At 42.6% G+C, this 13,947-nt stretch overlaps 1 protein-coding gene across 2 annotated transcripts in view; it reads right to left on the bottom strand.

Annotated features, from left to right (window-relative positions):
* LOC129173895 (partitioning defective 3 homolog) overlaps nucleotides 1–13,947 on the bottom strand; it is a 308,256-nt gene that overhangs the window by 66,508 nt on the left and 227,801 nt on the right. The gene's annotated exons all lie outside the window — the stretch shown is intronic.

The following is a 13,947-nucleotide window of genomic DNA, read 5'->3' as shown; positions in this document are numbered from 1 at the left end:
TCAACACCCACCAGCCCACAACCGTGCAGCAGCAGCACGGGACGGCAAGGGGGCCCGGCCGCATCTGCATGAAAATGAAGAGTGGGATTTGTGTCACGGGTTTGAAATTGGAAATCACAACTTGGACTAATCAGCTTTGGAGGCTCCACAGTCAGGGTGTGTTTGTGTGGATGTGCATTCCCCCCCCCCAATCTGTAGTGGCAACAAAAGACTCCGTATAGACACGCATGCACGCACACACACACACACACACACACTTTTACCATTCCCATTCATTCCCAAGATAAAGACAGACAGAAATAGCCCAAGAGGCTATTAGGGAAAATACAGGCAGTGGGATTTTACAGTCTAAAGCCATTGAAGGGTACACTCAAGTGTCTCCCCCTTTCTCTGGCTCTACCCTGTCATACATCCTCCCCCCGCCTCGCTTTCTTCTCATGTGTCAGTGCTTTACTTGCTGTGATCATTAGGGCTTCTTCTCCGTGTCTGCTGCTAAAAAGGTGAGATGGGAAACGGAAGGCAGCGAGTGACAACAGGGAACGTGAGAAAATATGTAAAAGAAGCGAGAAGGATGCTGTTACCAATTGACGCCACTCAGGTTAGATCGCGGGATGTCATCCATGTTGTACATGCTGGAGGCGTGTACTTTACAAAGTGCTAAGTTGTAAATTAGGCTGCACTAACTGTGCCACGGTTAGATAACATTTGGGAGGCCTGACCTTTTCATCAAACTTTTATTACCTCCTTGATGGATATAGTGATTTTTTTTTCCTCATTGCAGCAAACTGGATTTTCGAGATGAGTCTTCGGCTGCAAAGCCAAATCATACCGGGATTTTTTTTTCTTCCTTCATATCGGTTGAGTTTCTAGTTAGCTTGCTTCAAATGTCACTCCCAAAAACAGCTGCTGAACTTTCACACAAGACTTGTGACATCAAATTGAAGACCAATCCCAGAAACCAATGACCACCATGCAGTTTCCTTGTTAGCTTACAATTACGAGTAAAAAGGTCGGCGTTTATTAAAATTGCTTTTCTACTGAGAGTTTACCTGTCATATGTAGACCCATGTAGATATGCAGAGGTGATGTTTTATTTTTAATGAAAAAAAACGTCCTGCATCAATCAGTGACTTTTTCTCCTTACATTGCACTTTTATGCTTGTTTTTCTTGTTCTTTTAATATTTCAAATGTTTTCCTTTTTTTAAGTATTTTTCAAGCATTTCAACATTCTTGTAATTTTTTCACTTAATATTGCATCTTTTATGTTTATTATATAATATTATCAAAATCTAATTATATAATTACACTTTGGTTTTGTTTCTCATAATATCCAATATATATATATATATATATATATATATAATTTTAGCCTTTTCTCTTATATTATGACTTTGAACACCCCCGCCCTACAGCCTGTTCATGACCATTGAACTTCGAGCTGAAGCTAAATCTATTGTCTGACTCGCTGGTTTGCTTCACAAGTTGGAGTTTTTAATGACGTAATAAACAAGAACCCTCCTTCCTCATGGACATGAGCCCCACCCCCTTGTTAGATGAGCCGGTTTTGATGTGGGAACTGTAAGATTTAGAAAATTGTAAACAAAATAGTATAATATGGTACCTTAACCTAACCAGCCTTCGTTGACCTTCAACTGTTGTCTTGGTGTTCTGCAGACACAACACTTGACAAATGATGTGATCATGTCATTTTCAAACACAACAAAGTCATCCTCGTCCTAAACGCTTTTCTGCCACTTTAAATGTTCCAGATGGGCTAGAACATAAACTCTGCTTCTTCCTACTCCTTTTCAGACATGTTTAACTCTGTAAACAATGTAAGTTAGTCAGGCATGTCAATCATAACCAATATTTAACATTGTGACTAAAACAGGCATGGGGGGGACAAGTACCTTTTCCAGACTGTGAACACTCCACTCTACTCTATTAAAGACATATTTTACAATCCATACCTGAGGTCGTTGCCATATACAGTAGATGATCACTAAATGACAGGCTGTGACATTTGTTAGAGAAATATCGACAACATTTTATTGATCCAAGACCGCAGTCACGTCGGACAACACACATAAATATGGCACTTCTGCAATAATCACATTAAAGATAAACTGCTTGGAAAATTATAGGTTTATGACCGAGTCGCTGGCATGAAATGGATCGGCAACAACTTGTTTCAAAAAGCTGTAAAAGCAACGTTGAGTTTAATTGACGTCCCAAACTACCACTAAAACACGACCATTACCCGGGGTAAAGGCAGGCTAGCCTTACAGTGAGCCCTTAATGGCCGCCATATAACTGCAGGATGAGGATTATACTTTATATTTAATCACTGCCGAGAAGACAAGTGTTTCTGGGGTGCCATCTCTCACCGTGACATTTACAGACCATCAGTGGAGGATGCTGGAGCGCTGAGGAACACTGGAGTCACTCAGGAGCTCTTCTGCCGTTATGGTGATCCCACTCACACACGCCCGGAACTTAGGAAGTCGCTTTTTTCTTCCGGTCCTCTGAGTGCACATTTTTTCAAATGATATTAGAAACTAGAGAAGCACTCTGAGAGCACAGACGTCCGCCAAGCACCATAGCCCCCCCCATGTTGTGATTCACACCAAAAATAATAATCCTACATTTTTCGGACCGGTCTTTTGTAGAGCCTGTGGAAGCTTGTCCTGTATGTTCTTTCCAAGTGCTCTGACTTCATGCAAGCCATTCAGAACTTTTCAAGTTGTTTTGAACACAAACGGACAAACAGATAAATGCCGGCAAGAACATTACCTCCGTGCTGAGCTTGCGCTTTGAGCTGCACTTGGCGGAGGTATTTAAGAGCAGCATGTGTGGTTACAGCGCTGGACTCTAGCTAGCACCAGCAAGGAAGTCGAAGGAAGAGCCCAGAACGAAAGTAAACAGAATCTATATAGCAGTTGCTGCGTCATCTGGAAAGTGAAAGTTAAGCTTGTGTGAGACAGATTGGCTCAAACTGGTACTACTTACATGTTCTCCTCTCAGTACTTTTCCATGGGTTATCTGTAAGTGTTGTGCAACTTTATTTGTGCTATGTGAGTGTCTATGAGGAGCTGTTAGCCTGAATGTGCAGAGGATATAATAACATCAAACAGTGCGCAGATCATGTAGAAGGGAAGCTATTTTAATTTCATGAGCTTGAGTAGGTTAAAATGCCTTTGTTATTGGTTATTTCTTTGGGCAGTGATCACGGTGGGGACAGCAGAAACCGAAAGGCGCTTATGCAATTTGCTTTGAGACAGATGCTTTAAGACCTGCGGCTCCCGGATGATGTGTGATGACATCATGGGCCCATTACGGCAGACAAACAAGACAGCGTGGTGTCATTAAAGGGCCGGGGCAAGCTAAGAGCATTTTTACAGCCGCTCAGGCATTGGGCGATGTTTATTAGGTCCCACAGTGAGATCAAACAGGTTTGGCTCAGGTGACCTAAGAGAGCAGCACACTTCTACCAGAGGGGCCCTTCAGCCAAATCGCGGCCCCAGTTGAGCATTTATGAAACGAAAACACATCAAGGAGCCTGCAGGCTTTTCTTTCAATGACCTGCGTGGAATGTTTCAAGCATTCGGGACGTTGGCGTGCGGCTTCTACGGTGTTCTGTTGCGAGACGGCATATGGTGACAACATGCTACGTCAACATTGGCATTAAAACCAGATGGTTGCTTTAACGCCACGTTATTTGGACCGTATATCAAAAGTGAAATGTTACACTTTCAATTTCTGTGTCACAGTTTCAGAGCTAAACGACCCCCGTAAGAACCCCCCATACACGACGGCTGGAACGTAAATGCGCTTAAATGACATGCATGTGGTGGGGGTGTTCACCTAATTACTGTATTTCCACCTTGGATTTGTTGTTAGCGCGGCTTTTCCTGGAAGAAAACACATCCATAAAATAAACAGGGGTGACTGCTATTCTTTGAAGTTATGTTTTGTACAGATACAGTATGTGTACGTTTCTTTTTGATATGTACCACGTTCGGCCATTAGCTCCTATTTTTGCTTCTGTTATTGTCAATTACAGTCTTCCCTCGTTTATGGAGGTTAACTGGTTCCAGACCCGACCGTGACAAGTGAATTACCACAAAGTAGGATTCCTTATCTATAAATGAAATATTTTGGTAGTTAAGGCATAGGAAACCTGTTTACCACCTTCTGAAAACACTTTTTAACATTATTAGAGCCCTCTAGACATGAAATAACACCCCTATAGTCACCTTTACACTCTTATTACCTAAAATAGTCGATGTAATGTGAAAATGAAGACTGCAGATAAAATAGTTTTAGTTGTGAAATGCACAGTTGAATCGAAGTGTTTTCAGCTTGGATTTGAACATTGCCAAAGTTGAGGGTTGTCACGCACCCGCAGGAAACCATTCCCTGAGCTTCTCAGAGCTCCAGATGGTCCATGTGGCTCCAACATGTCAGAGATGTACTTTGGCTTGTACACAAGCAGAGCTGCTTTAAAGTCTATCCTCTGAGTGACAGGAAGCCAGTGCTGAGACCTGAGCACTGGACTCATAGGCTCATATTTCCTGGTTCTAGTCAGGACTCGAGCAGCAGCATTCTGGATGTACTGCAGCTGTTTCACAGCTCCTTTAGTGAGCCCAGTGAGAAGGTCATATGGGCCTAATAATCGTGTACCCCTAATTATGTATTAATATTATTGTGCCTGTTGCACTAAACCCTAAAGTAACATTACTGACACCTAGTGACCAGAGTAATACTGCATATCACCATTTGAATGTTAATGCCTTATATTTGTATTTTAGTTAATTTAACCATGTTTATGCTTGAAAATGCTTTATTTAGGCAAAAAATATGTATAATTGGCTTAAATATCATACTTTTTTTCCCACTATTAGGCCGTATTCAATCACAAAGCAACATGATTTAATAATTCATTTATTTTTGAAAAAACATGATAATTCAAACCAGGATGTGTCAAGGGACGACTGCAGGCCATTTCTACTCAAGGTCATCATCACTGACACCCCATAAATACATTAGAGATGCAGATAGAACCAAGTGATGTTCTTTCATGTAACTTACTGTATGAAGCATGTCTGGAAGATAAACGCCATATCATACCTACGTGTCACCTAGTGTCCAATTTTCACTGACCCGCAAGGAAAAGATGGCGTGCACCTTTTTAATACCCGTTTTCAAGATGATTTCAAATACTGGAGGGATGCTTAAGACAGACGCCGTGTGTCACATCCTATTGTTCTTGGGGAGTAGAATCCCCAAGACTCTCACCAAGATCTGATTTGTGGTGGCTTGGAGTGTGCTCAAGGCACGGGGATTGGACCACGGCACCGGTGCGGCCCAACGTAGAAATATGCATCTTTTTAGAACAGAAGGAACATTTCTGGATGTGCAGAGGCTGGCCGGCTCGGATGCGGGCAAGGAAAATTCAATTACTGCGCTGTGCACATCGCCTGAGCTTTTCATTAGAATGGACTTCTTGGTAGAGTTGTACCCCAACCACAAAGACAAAATAGTGTGGAGGCAGCAGCCGCTGCAGTATTTGCTTCTACAGTAAACTTCAGCAGGGATTTTTAGTATTCATGCAAAATAACCAAGGTTAGGGTATTTATGACGTTCTAAAAAGCACCCCGTTCACCTTTCTCCTTGCACTCCGGTTTCCTCCCACATTGTAAAAGCATGCATGTTAGGAAAGTTGGCCACTCTAAATTGTCTATAGGTATGAAGGGTGACTGGCTGTCTGTCTTTAAGTGCCCTGTGATTGGCTGGCAACCAGTCCAGGCTGTACATGAATGAATGCATGCTGTCGTATTGCATAACAGAGTAAAGTTGTGGGGGTTGCTATTCTTATTCTTCTATTGGTCTCAGCCTACAAGGCAAGGCTTTGCTTGACCTCCAACATCGGAGCAGATGTTTTTTACATGTGGCATTTAATGTTCTGGATGGCATGTGTGTGTGTGTGTGGGGGTGTGTGTGTGTGTGTGTGTGTGTGTGTGTGTGTGTTTGTGTGTGCGCGCGTGCGCACGTGTGTGGTCCCACAGAGTGTAACTAAAGGTGACGAAGACGGGGCGACGTGGGAGTCGTGTGTCATCTCCTAACCAGGCTGAGGGTTCTCGGCATCTCCATCAATTTCCTCACCTGATCTATTTCGGGCAAGGGCGGTGTTGGAGCGCCCGTTTGTGGGATGAAAGAGACGATTCTTTGCCAGCGGAGCGAACATGTTATTAGTTTATGAAATTGGGTTATCTATCATGTGGAAAGCTGAATTTCTCACAGAGTCATCAAACAAGCACTCCGCAGCGTGTAGGGAACACAAATTGACTGCTTTGATTGAGCTGATTGAAGGCGGAATGTCTACTGTATATTTGCAAGCAGCATATTCTTGCTTTTTTTTGCTGAACGGAACAGTATTTGTCTTGATCTGCATGCAAATGTGTGTGTTATAAACCTGTAATGTGGCAGTATTAGTGTGCATGGGAATCTACTGCATGTAGTACCATTAAGAGACCATAGTCTACCACCAAACAGCCATTATTTATCAATCAATTAATTTCCAAAAAAAACACAAAAGAGTGAGGAAGCGATAATTGAATCGATAATTGACGACTGTACCGCCCTGCAGGAGAGTGAGCATGATGGTGAGGGGGATACCTACATGCAATATGTGAGTATATAACATGTCATTGTTATCCCATTGTAGAGGACAAGCTGTCTGCCCAGCAGCCATAAAAGTCTAAAAAATGCTAAGTAACGTAACATGAGAACTGCCAATCAAAGAAGCTGGCCGTTGGAAATGTTGAACACGCCCAAAGTCTAGGACGGCCAGTGCCGTCTGTCAACGTCTACGTAGACATGATATTTTATATTGTTATCTAACAAAGCTGCTGCAGTTATTTCATTATTACTTGCCTTTCTTCCTAACAAGCTATAAAAATAATTAAATGGGACATTTTAGGTCAACAGCGGTCGACCATGTGTCACAATGTCGACTTAAGCTGGCACTTTTTACTCATAGGAAGAACACAGCGGACCAGGACTTGAGTTGGTCGACACAGACTGGGCCGATCTAAGCGTGTTTGACTGTCATGCTATCAGATCGTTGCATTTCCAGCTATGTCAACACAGTCCCCCCCCCCCCCCCATATGATGGTATGGCATCTCTGAAATATTTTGTTGACTTCTCCACAAAATTAGCCAACAAGTCAAAGCAGTCAGTGTGCAGCTGGTGATTACCAAACAACATATTTCAAAATCCAATGGCTGCGTTCAAACCTTTTCCCATTTTTACTTTCCATTCTTTGACACAAAAAGAGCCCTTCCCCGTCTTTCATCTTCCTGTGAAACTCCATTATGTATTACATGCATGTCTGCCAGGCGTTTCATCTGAAGTATTGATAAAACACACACTGTACATGCAAGCTTCATCAGCTTGATCCACTTGATGTTGGGTTGAAGGAGAGGTGGCTCTATATATCTCACAACGCCCCCCCCTCCGGCGACCCGCTTTCTTCTGCTTTCAGGCTGTTTGCTTTCTTAAATGAACGTAATGGTACAAACGGGGGATAAATTGCTTTCTGTGTGCTCCATCTCATCACATCTATCCCACGGGGGCTTCTCTCTGAAGCGGGAGAGAGAAGGGTGGCGGGGAATGAAAACAGCACGCAGAAATAATTCACTTGCTTTGCCTTGGAGATACACATTGCTATCGGAGTCCTGCGATAAGGTTGGTGTGCATCACAGCACCGAGCGAGCAGCAAGAGAAGGGGAAATGGCAACCAAGCCGTGCCCTCATTTGTAACGCACCTAAACGGAGATCTTCCAAAGCTGCACAAGGACTAAAACACCACGAGGAGTTTTCATTTGCACCTTTCTAGTGGACTAGTTACCAAGTCTCTCAAGCAGTAGGCTCTTCCATGTAAAAGAAAGTGAAAGTGACTTGGAATTAGACATCCTAACACGCACAGTGGAGAAACTGACATCGGTTCAGGTCATGAAATACCACAATCATCATGACGGACGAAGATGGCATTCTTGACCATGTGAAAGGATCTTCTCCTATGAAATGGACAGTGATAACTAAGCAGCGTAGTGGTCTCATTACTGAGACTTCCCCTTCCCAATAAGCCTTCTCTCCCTCCCTTGCAACGCCCCCCAAGTTGAAGGAACAGGATACCGTTGCCAAAATACCCAAAAGAAAGATCCCCACGACTTAGTAACATTGAATGTGTCTGATTAAGGTAAAGTGCCCCTTGATGCGAGACATATCCATTTTTATCCTAGAGAGGGGTTGGGGGACAAGAAAAGTTATTAGACACTTACAAGCTGTTATTTAAATCCACACGCAGGCAAGGCTGGTAAAAGATTAATTTGTTTACCAATGAATTATTGAGAGGGAGAATTTTAATCAAAGCTACAGATGTCGCAGTCAGAAAGTGTTGTTAATCTCTTTTTCATGCCACATAATGAAGTCTAGACAATGAAATCACAGAAGCCGATTGTTGATTGCAGACTTAATTAACTAACTAAGGAAGAGGGAGAAAACATAACAAATGTTTGTTTCAGATTGGCTCGGTGATGAAGTGACTGAGACGGAACATTAAGGTTCACACCACCTTACTGTGCAGCTGCATGAGTGCTCCACTGAGGCCATAAACACAATACTGCTGCATCATTATGGGCCTGGAATGCTTCTTTAATGTCTTCCATATAAAGCCTTTCAAAAATATGGTGATGATGATCGGCATGCTAATCGAGGTTTTAATGCTAATGGACAGCTGTAAACAAACCCGTGTCTACCGTGACATCAGCGGCTCTTTCCAATGCCTGCTAGCGCCGAAAAGAATAAAATTAGGGGTGCGCCATAATTATTGGATCGAAATGAGGGAATTATAACGCCATACAGACATACGCAATTAAAAATAGCAAATTTAAAAAGACGCTCCAATGAGGCAAAATTACCCGTACTGTGCGGGTGAGCAAATCAAGCGCTCTTTTTTCCTTTTGCCTGTGACGTTAACGGCCTGTTGTAACTTCCCCTGAGATCACTTGGAAACAAACATTCACTTTCAGAGGATAACATTTTGTGTTCTAGTTGGACCAAATGCTCAATGCCCAAAAGCATCGAGCACACAAGCCACAGCGTTTGAAAAGTGCAAAAGGTTTGCCAGGGACCTCCGTGGTGGCACACCGGCTGCTCGGAGCGTGTGCCCGAATACAGTGCACCTTGCTGGGCCACAGCAGGTGGCTCCTCCCCCTCTATACTCTGGTTCTCCTGATAGTAGTGATGTCATCATATTTCATTAGGACTAATCAACACATCCTAATTAGTTCCAGTCCTTCTTACCTCCAGGTGTGCACTAACTACACTTCCATCTAAATAGTTTTCAGTTATCGGTATCATGTTGGTCATGAGAAGCAGAATGTTAGCTGCTCATGAGAAGTTAATAAGAACTGAAAAGAAGAAAATGCATCCAATATAAGAATCAAGAATAATGTCACCAGAATGGAGTTGAAGACAAAAGACTAATTGAATGGCAAACACCGAAACACAACAGAGCAAGCAGCCTCTGTCTTTTGGTTGGGTAACATCCTCCAATACTTGTGGTTGAGGACCAAACACACTGAACAGAAGAAGTGAAGCTGTTCATACCGGTGATGTGTTCACTGACTACTGTATCGGTGTCTACCAGTGTGGTCCGACTCCTCTTTGGCAGCCACAATCCCACCAAGAACCCCAAACAGTCTTACTTCAGAAATAGCCTGGCCTTTTACGTGCTCGAGTAAATAATGCATGAGCTCCCTCATGATCCAACTTCTCGGCCGTGCAAAGGGAAGGTTTTGACGGCATTAGAGTTTGGCGAGTGCAAGTCTAAAAAGTGTTCCTTTAAGTGTCGATCTTTGGGTTCTTGCTCTTTCATTGCTCGCCTGCTAGACTCTCTGGAGCATCCGAGTTTCTCAGGACTTCAAAAGCTTTGCAACCGCTGAGCTCTATCGGCTCCGTGTCATTTTGTTTTTTCCTCCCGGCTTCGCCCCGCCGCTTCCTTCCACCGTGGCAGCGCTCTCAGTCGGAGCAGCGTTAGAAATCTGACTGCGTAATGGGAGCAGCAGTCAGTCAAATAACACTTTCAAAAGGTGACGCTTTGTTTCATGCCCGCCTCCCACAAATCCCTCAGAGGATGGCACCTGTCAGGCTGTCGTGCTCAGACGCACCATCCCGTGCCAGTCACCCAAACCCCGGGGTCCCTCGGCAGATGGAGCGGTTAACTTCTCAGCCGCCTGTCGAAAAATGAGGTCATTCCATTTTGTTAGGCTTTTCTTTTTATAAACAAGGAGAAGCTCAGCTTTTAAAAAAGCACGTTGCCAGGTGTTTCTAGTCTACTGCCACCATTTAAAAAAAAATCTTCCATATATTTCAACTTTCTTCTTAACTAAACCCCATGAAATGTTCTGATACATTATCAGAATATTTGGATATTGTTCTGTTTGTTTCTCATCATATTTTGACTTCTAAAAAAACATTTTTGTTTAATATTTCAACTTAGGCTACTAAAACGACATTTTCCTCATAACATCATTATTTTATTCTCATAAAATTGGGACTTTTTTCTCATAAAATTACAGCTGTTTTTTCCATTTCAATTGCAATTCTGATTTTATTCCCATAATATTTGGACTTTATTTTCCTAACGTTCTAACTTTTTCCACAACTAATAATATTTCCGTTGTTTTGTTTGTTTCTCATAATGTTACAACTTTAAAACAACATTGTCTTTTTTCTTTAATATTTCAACTTTATCCTACTAAAACGATGTTATTTTTTTCCTCATAATATTACAAACTTATTCTGGTAACAATACTGCTTTTTCACGTAATATCTTGACTTTATTCTTGTAAAATTACTGCAGTTTTATATTTTTTGCTGTCTTTTTTTTGCTTGTTTTCTTGTTAAATTAGATTTTTAGAATGCGCCGTGGGCCCCTAATGGCCCCCGGGCCGCACCTTGGACACCCCTGCAATATAGGCTTGAAAGAAAAGTGTAGACAAATAAAGAATGATATTTTCATTGGCGTCCTTTGTTTTATGGAGTGTGACAGAGTTGTGCAAACACGGCTGGTGCTGCCAGCTTTAACAATGCAGAGGTTGGAAATAAATTGGCAAATGAGCTCTTGTTTTAGCGTAATCCTGCAAAGGAACAGTAAAACCTGATACGACACAAGGAGCACGCTATCTCTAAGGGTTTATAGGGTCTGGTCTGACTCATTCCCTCTTTACAGTCACTGTGACCTTCCCATTAGGGCTCCATTACCAGAGGTCTATTAGAGAGAAGGGCGTACTGTACATCCGGCTAATTTATCCAGCTACAGCCTCGTCTTACCATCCACAGTGGATAAACAAGTGCGCAGCTTTGAAAGCCTTACTGAGTCATGGGTGAATGCTTTTATTATAGCATTCAGTGAATACACACTTGTAGAAACACCAAAGTCCAGATTGCCAGCAATTGGATGCATGTGGACCTAATCTCTTCAACCGAGGGTCCGGTAAGTGACTCTAATTAGTTAAATGGACCAAAGAGAAAGACCTCCCCTTGAAGGGAACATGCCATGACAACAAATGAACCAATTAGCATTGCTATAAATAACATTTCCATGTTACCTTTTGGCCCGCCGCTTGCTTTTCATAGCAGATGCTGAAAATGGAACTAATGTAAAAATAGGAGGAGACGTCACACTAATACATTATTTGCTTTGTCACCTAGAACACTAAATCAAGATGTCGACATTTAGTTCAGATAGCGTTGCATATTATTGATGCTACTACTGCATATTAGCATTTTTCATGTACAAACTGTATGAAAGTGGCTCCCGGGATCCTTCATTTCTTCTGTACAGTCGTCCCTCGCTACATCTCGCTTTAACTTTTGCGGCCTCCCCTTTTCAGAGCGATTTTGCATGCTTTATTTTTTTACAGTGTATGAACGCGCATTGTGTTCTGTGTGCTGATTGGCTAAGGGACCGCAGATCATTGTCAATCAAGCTCCTCCGCGCCGTGTCTCCTGCTGTGCTCGATCGCTAGCAGAGAGGCTCTGAAGTGCTGTTTGTTTGCAAGTCAAAACCCACAATGTCGACAAAACGTTCTGCACGACAAAGGCACCTGCGGTCGCACCCAAACAGCAGAGGGAGATGCTAAGCCTTGCACAAAAAGTTGGACTTCTGGACATGCTGAAGGAAGGTAGAAGGGCGGCATTACGGAATAAACGAACAGTAGTAGTAGTAGTACTTTATTAATCCCACAGCAGGGAAATTCACCTGTTACAGCAGCAAGCAAGATACACAAGTAAAGAATGCATCGTGACATAGTGAATACAAAATGCATAAGCATAAGGACGACTGCAGCGATGCGTTTTTACAAGGATGCAAAAACACCACAGCAGAGCGTCACGGTCACAGGAACCATGAAATGCTTACTAATTTCTTCTGTGTCATTAAAATTCAAACAATGGTTTGAACTTTGAGAGTTTTTAAACAAGAGAGAAATGTGAGAACATGCTAATGCCTGTCTGAGAAAAGTCTATAAAGTGTATGGTGGGGGGGTTTACAGCCTTCAAACATACAGTATAATATGAAGTAAATAAAGCTGACTACTTTGCAGGTTTCGCCTATTGCGGGTTATTTTTAGAAAAACCGAGGGACTACTGTATATTATCCCTAATTTGGGAGATGAATACAATAAATTCTGAACAACCCGTTTCAAAAGTCCAATTGCGCGGCCGTGATGTGTTAAACAGCTGACCAGTCATATTTAGACATGCAAATGATTGCGTGTGTTTGTTATGATAGGCAGCCGTGAACCTCAATGCCTTTCAAGCTGTTTTTTTGTTTTTTTTACCACCACTTTGTAAATAGAACGCCTCTGAGCTAAATAAGAAGCGGTGCATAGTATATTATATCTCAAAAGCAGCAAGACGAATAGTGCGGGCAGGCAGCCAGGCTGGCGTATGGAAGATATGCAAAGCAGCAAGAGGTGCAAAACAAAAACACCATGTTGAAAAGACGAGGTATATTTCCCATCAAATCACAACACGCGCGACAGCTAATCCCCCAATTCTAGATTGTGCCACAAATTCTCAAGAAAATAGAATCTTATTTTCACAGTCAACATGCAGCGGAGGTCGCGACCCCATGAAAACGTGAGGTCACATGAAACTACTCAAACAGGAAGGCAATATCGGCGTACCCGTTTCCAGTTATTTACATTTCAAGCAATCACTCTCAGATAGGTTGTAATAACCTGTGTAATGTATTTTGATTTCAATGCAAAAACACTGGAAAAGCGGGAAACAAGAAAGAAAAACATGATCCAGATGGCCGGGGGAATTCATGATAATAAATGTAACGTGAACACGCTAAACGCAATTAGGCTTCTCTTATAAATGTGTTTTTAGTGAAAGCCCTGCAGCAGATCACTCTTACTATTTTCTTTGGGAGGGAAGAAGAGATGATAAAGAGAACATCAGGGTTTTGTACTGCACCCCTGCAGCTTGTATTGATATTTAATAGCATCATGGCTATCAAGTCTGCCAGAATAAAAAAACACATGACTGTCAGTGTCTGCTTTTGGGGAGGATCACTTCCAATAGATAGCTGCAAGACCATCATCCTATCCTGAGGGAACATATAGCAGGTGTCTGAGCCCCAGACTCCACTGGGGGGGGGTTAAGTGGTTGCAGGATGGAGACTCTGCCTCCGCTGATCTTCCAGCAACATTATCACATAGCATAGATATGTTTTGTCCCGGTGACACAAACCGGGAGACACACGGGGGTCACAAGCGTCGATCACAGGGGTCTGGCTTGACCCCATCCCTTACAAAAACCACAGCACAATAACTAGTGCGGATACAGGAGGTCCTCGGCCTACGTA

The sequence above is a fragment of the Dunckerocampus dactyliophorus genome, chromosome 21 (genome assembly GCF_027744805.1).
Source record: "Dunckerocampus dactyliophorus isolate RoL2022-P2 chromosome 21, RoL_Ddac_1.1, whole genome shotgun sequence".
In the NCBI taxonomy this organism is placed as follows: domain Eukaryota; kingdom Metazoa; phylum Chordata; class Actinopteri; order Syngnathiformes; family Syngnathidae; genus Dunckerocampus; species Dunckerocampus dactyliophorus.
The sequence above is the reverse complement of the archived record's forward strand: the minus strand, read 5'-3'. Positions and strand labels throughout refer to the sequence as shown.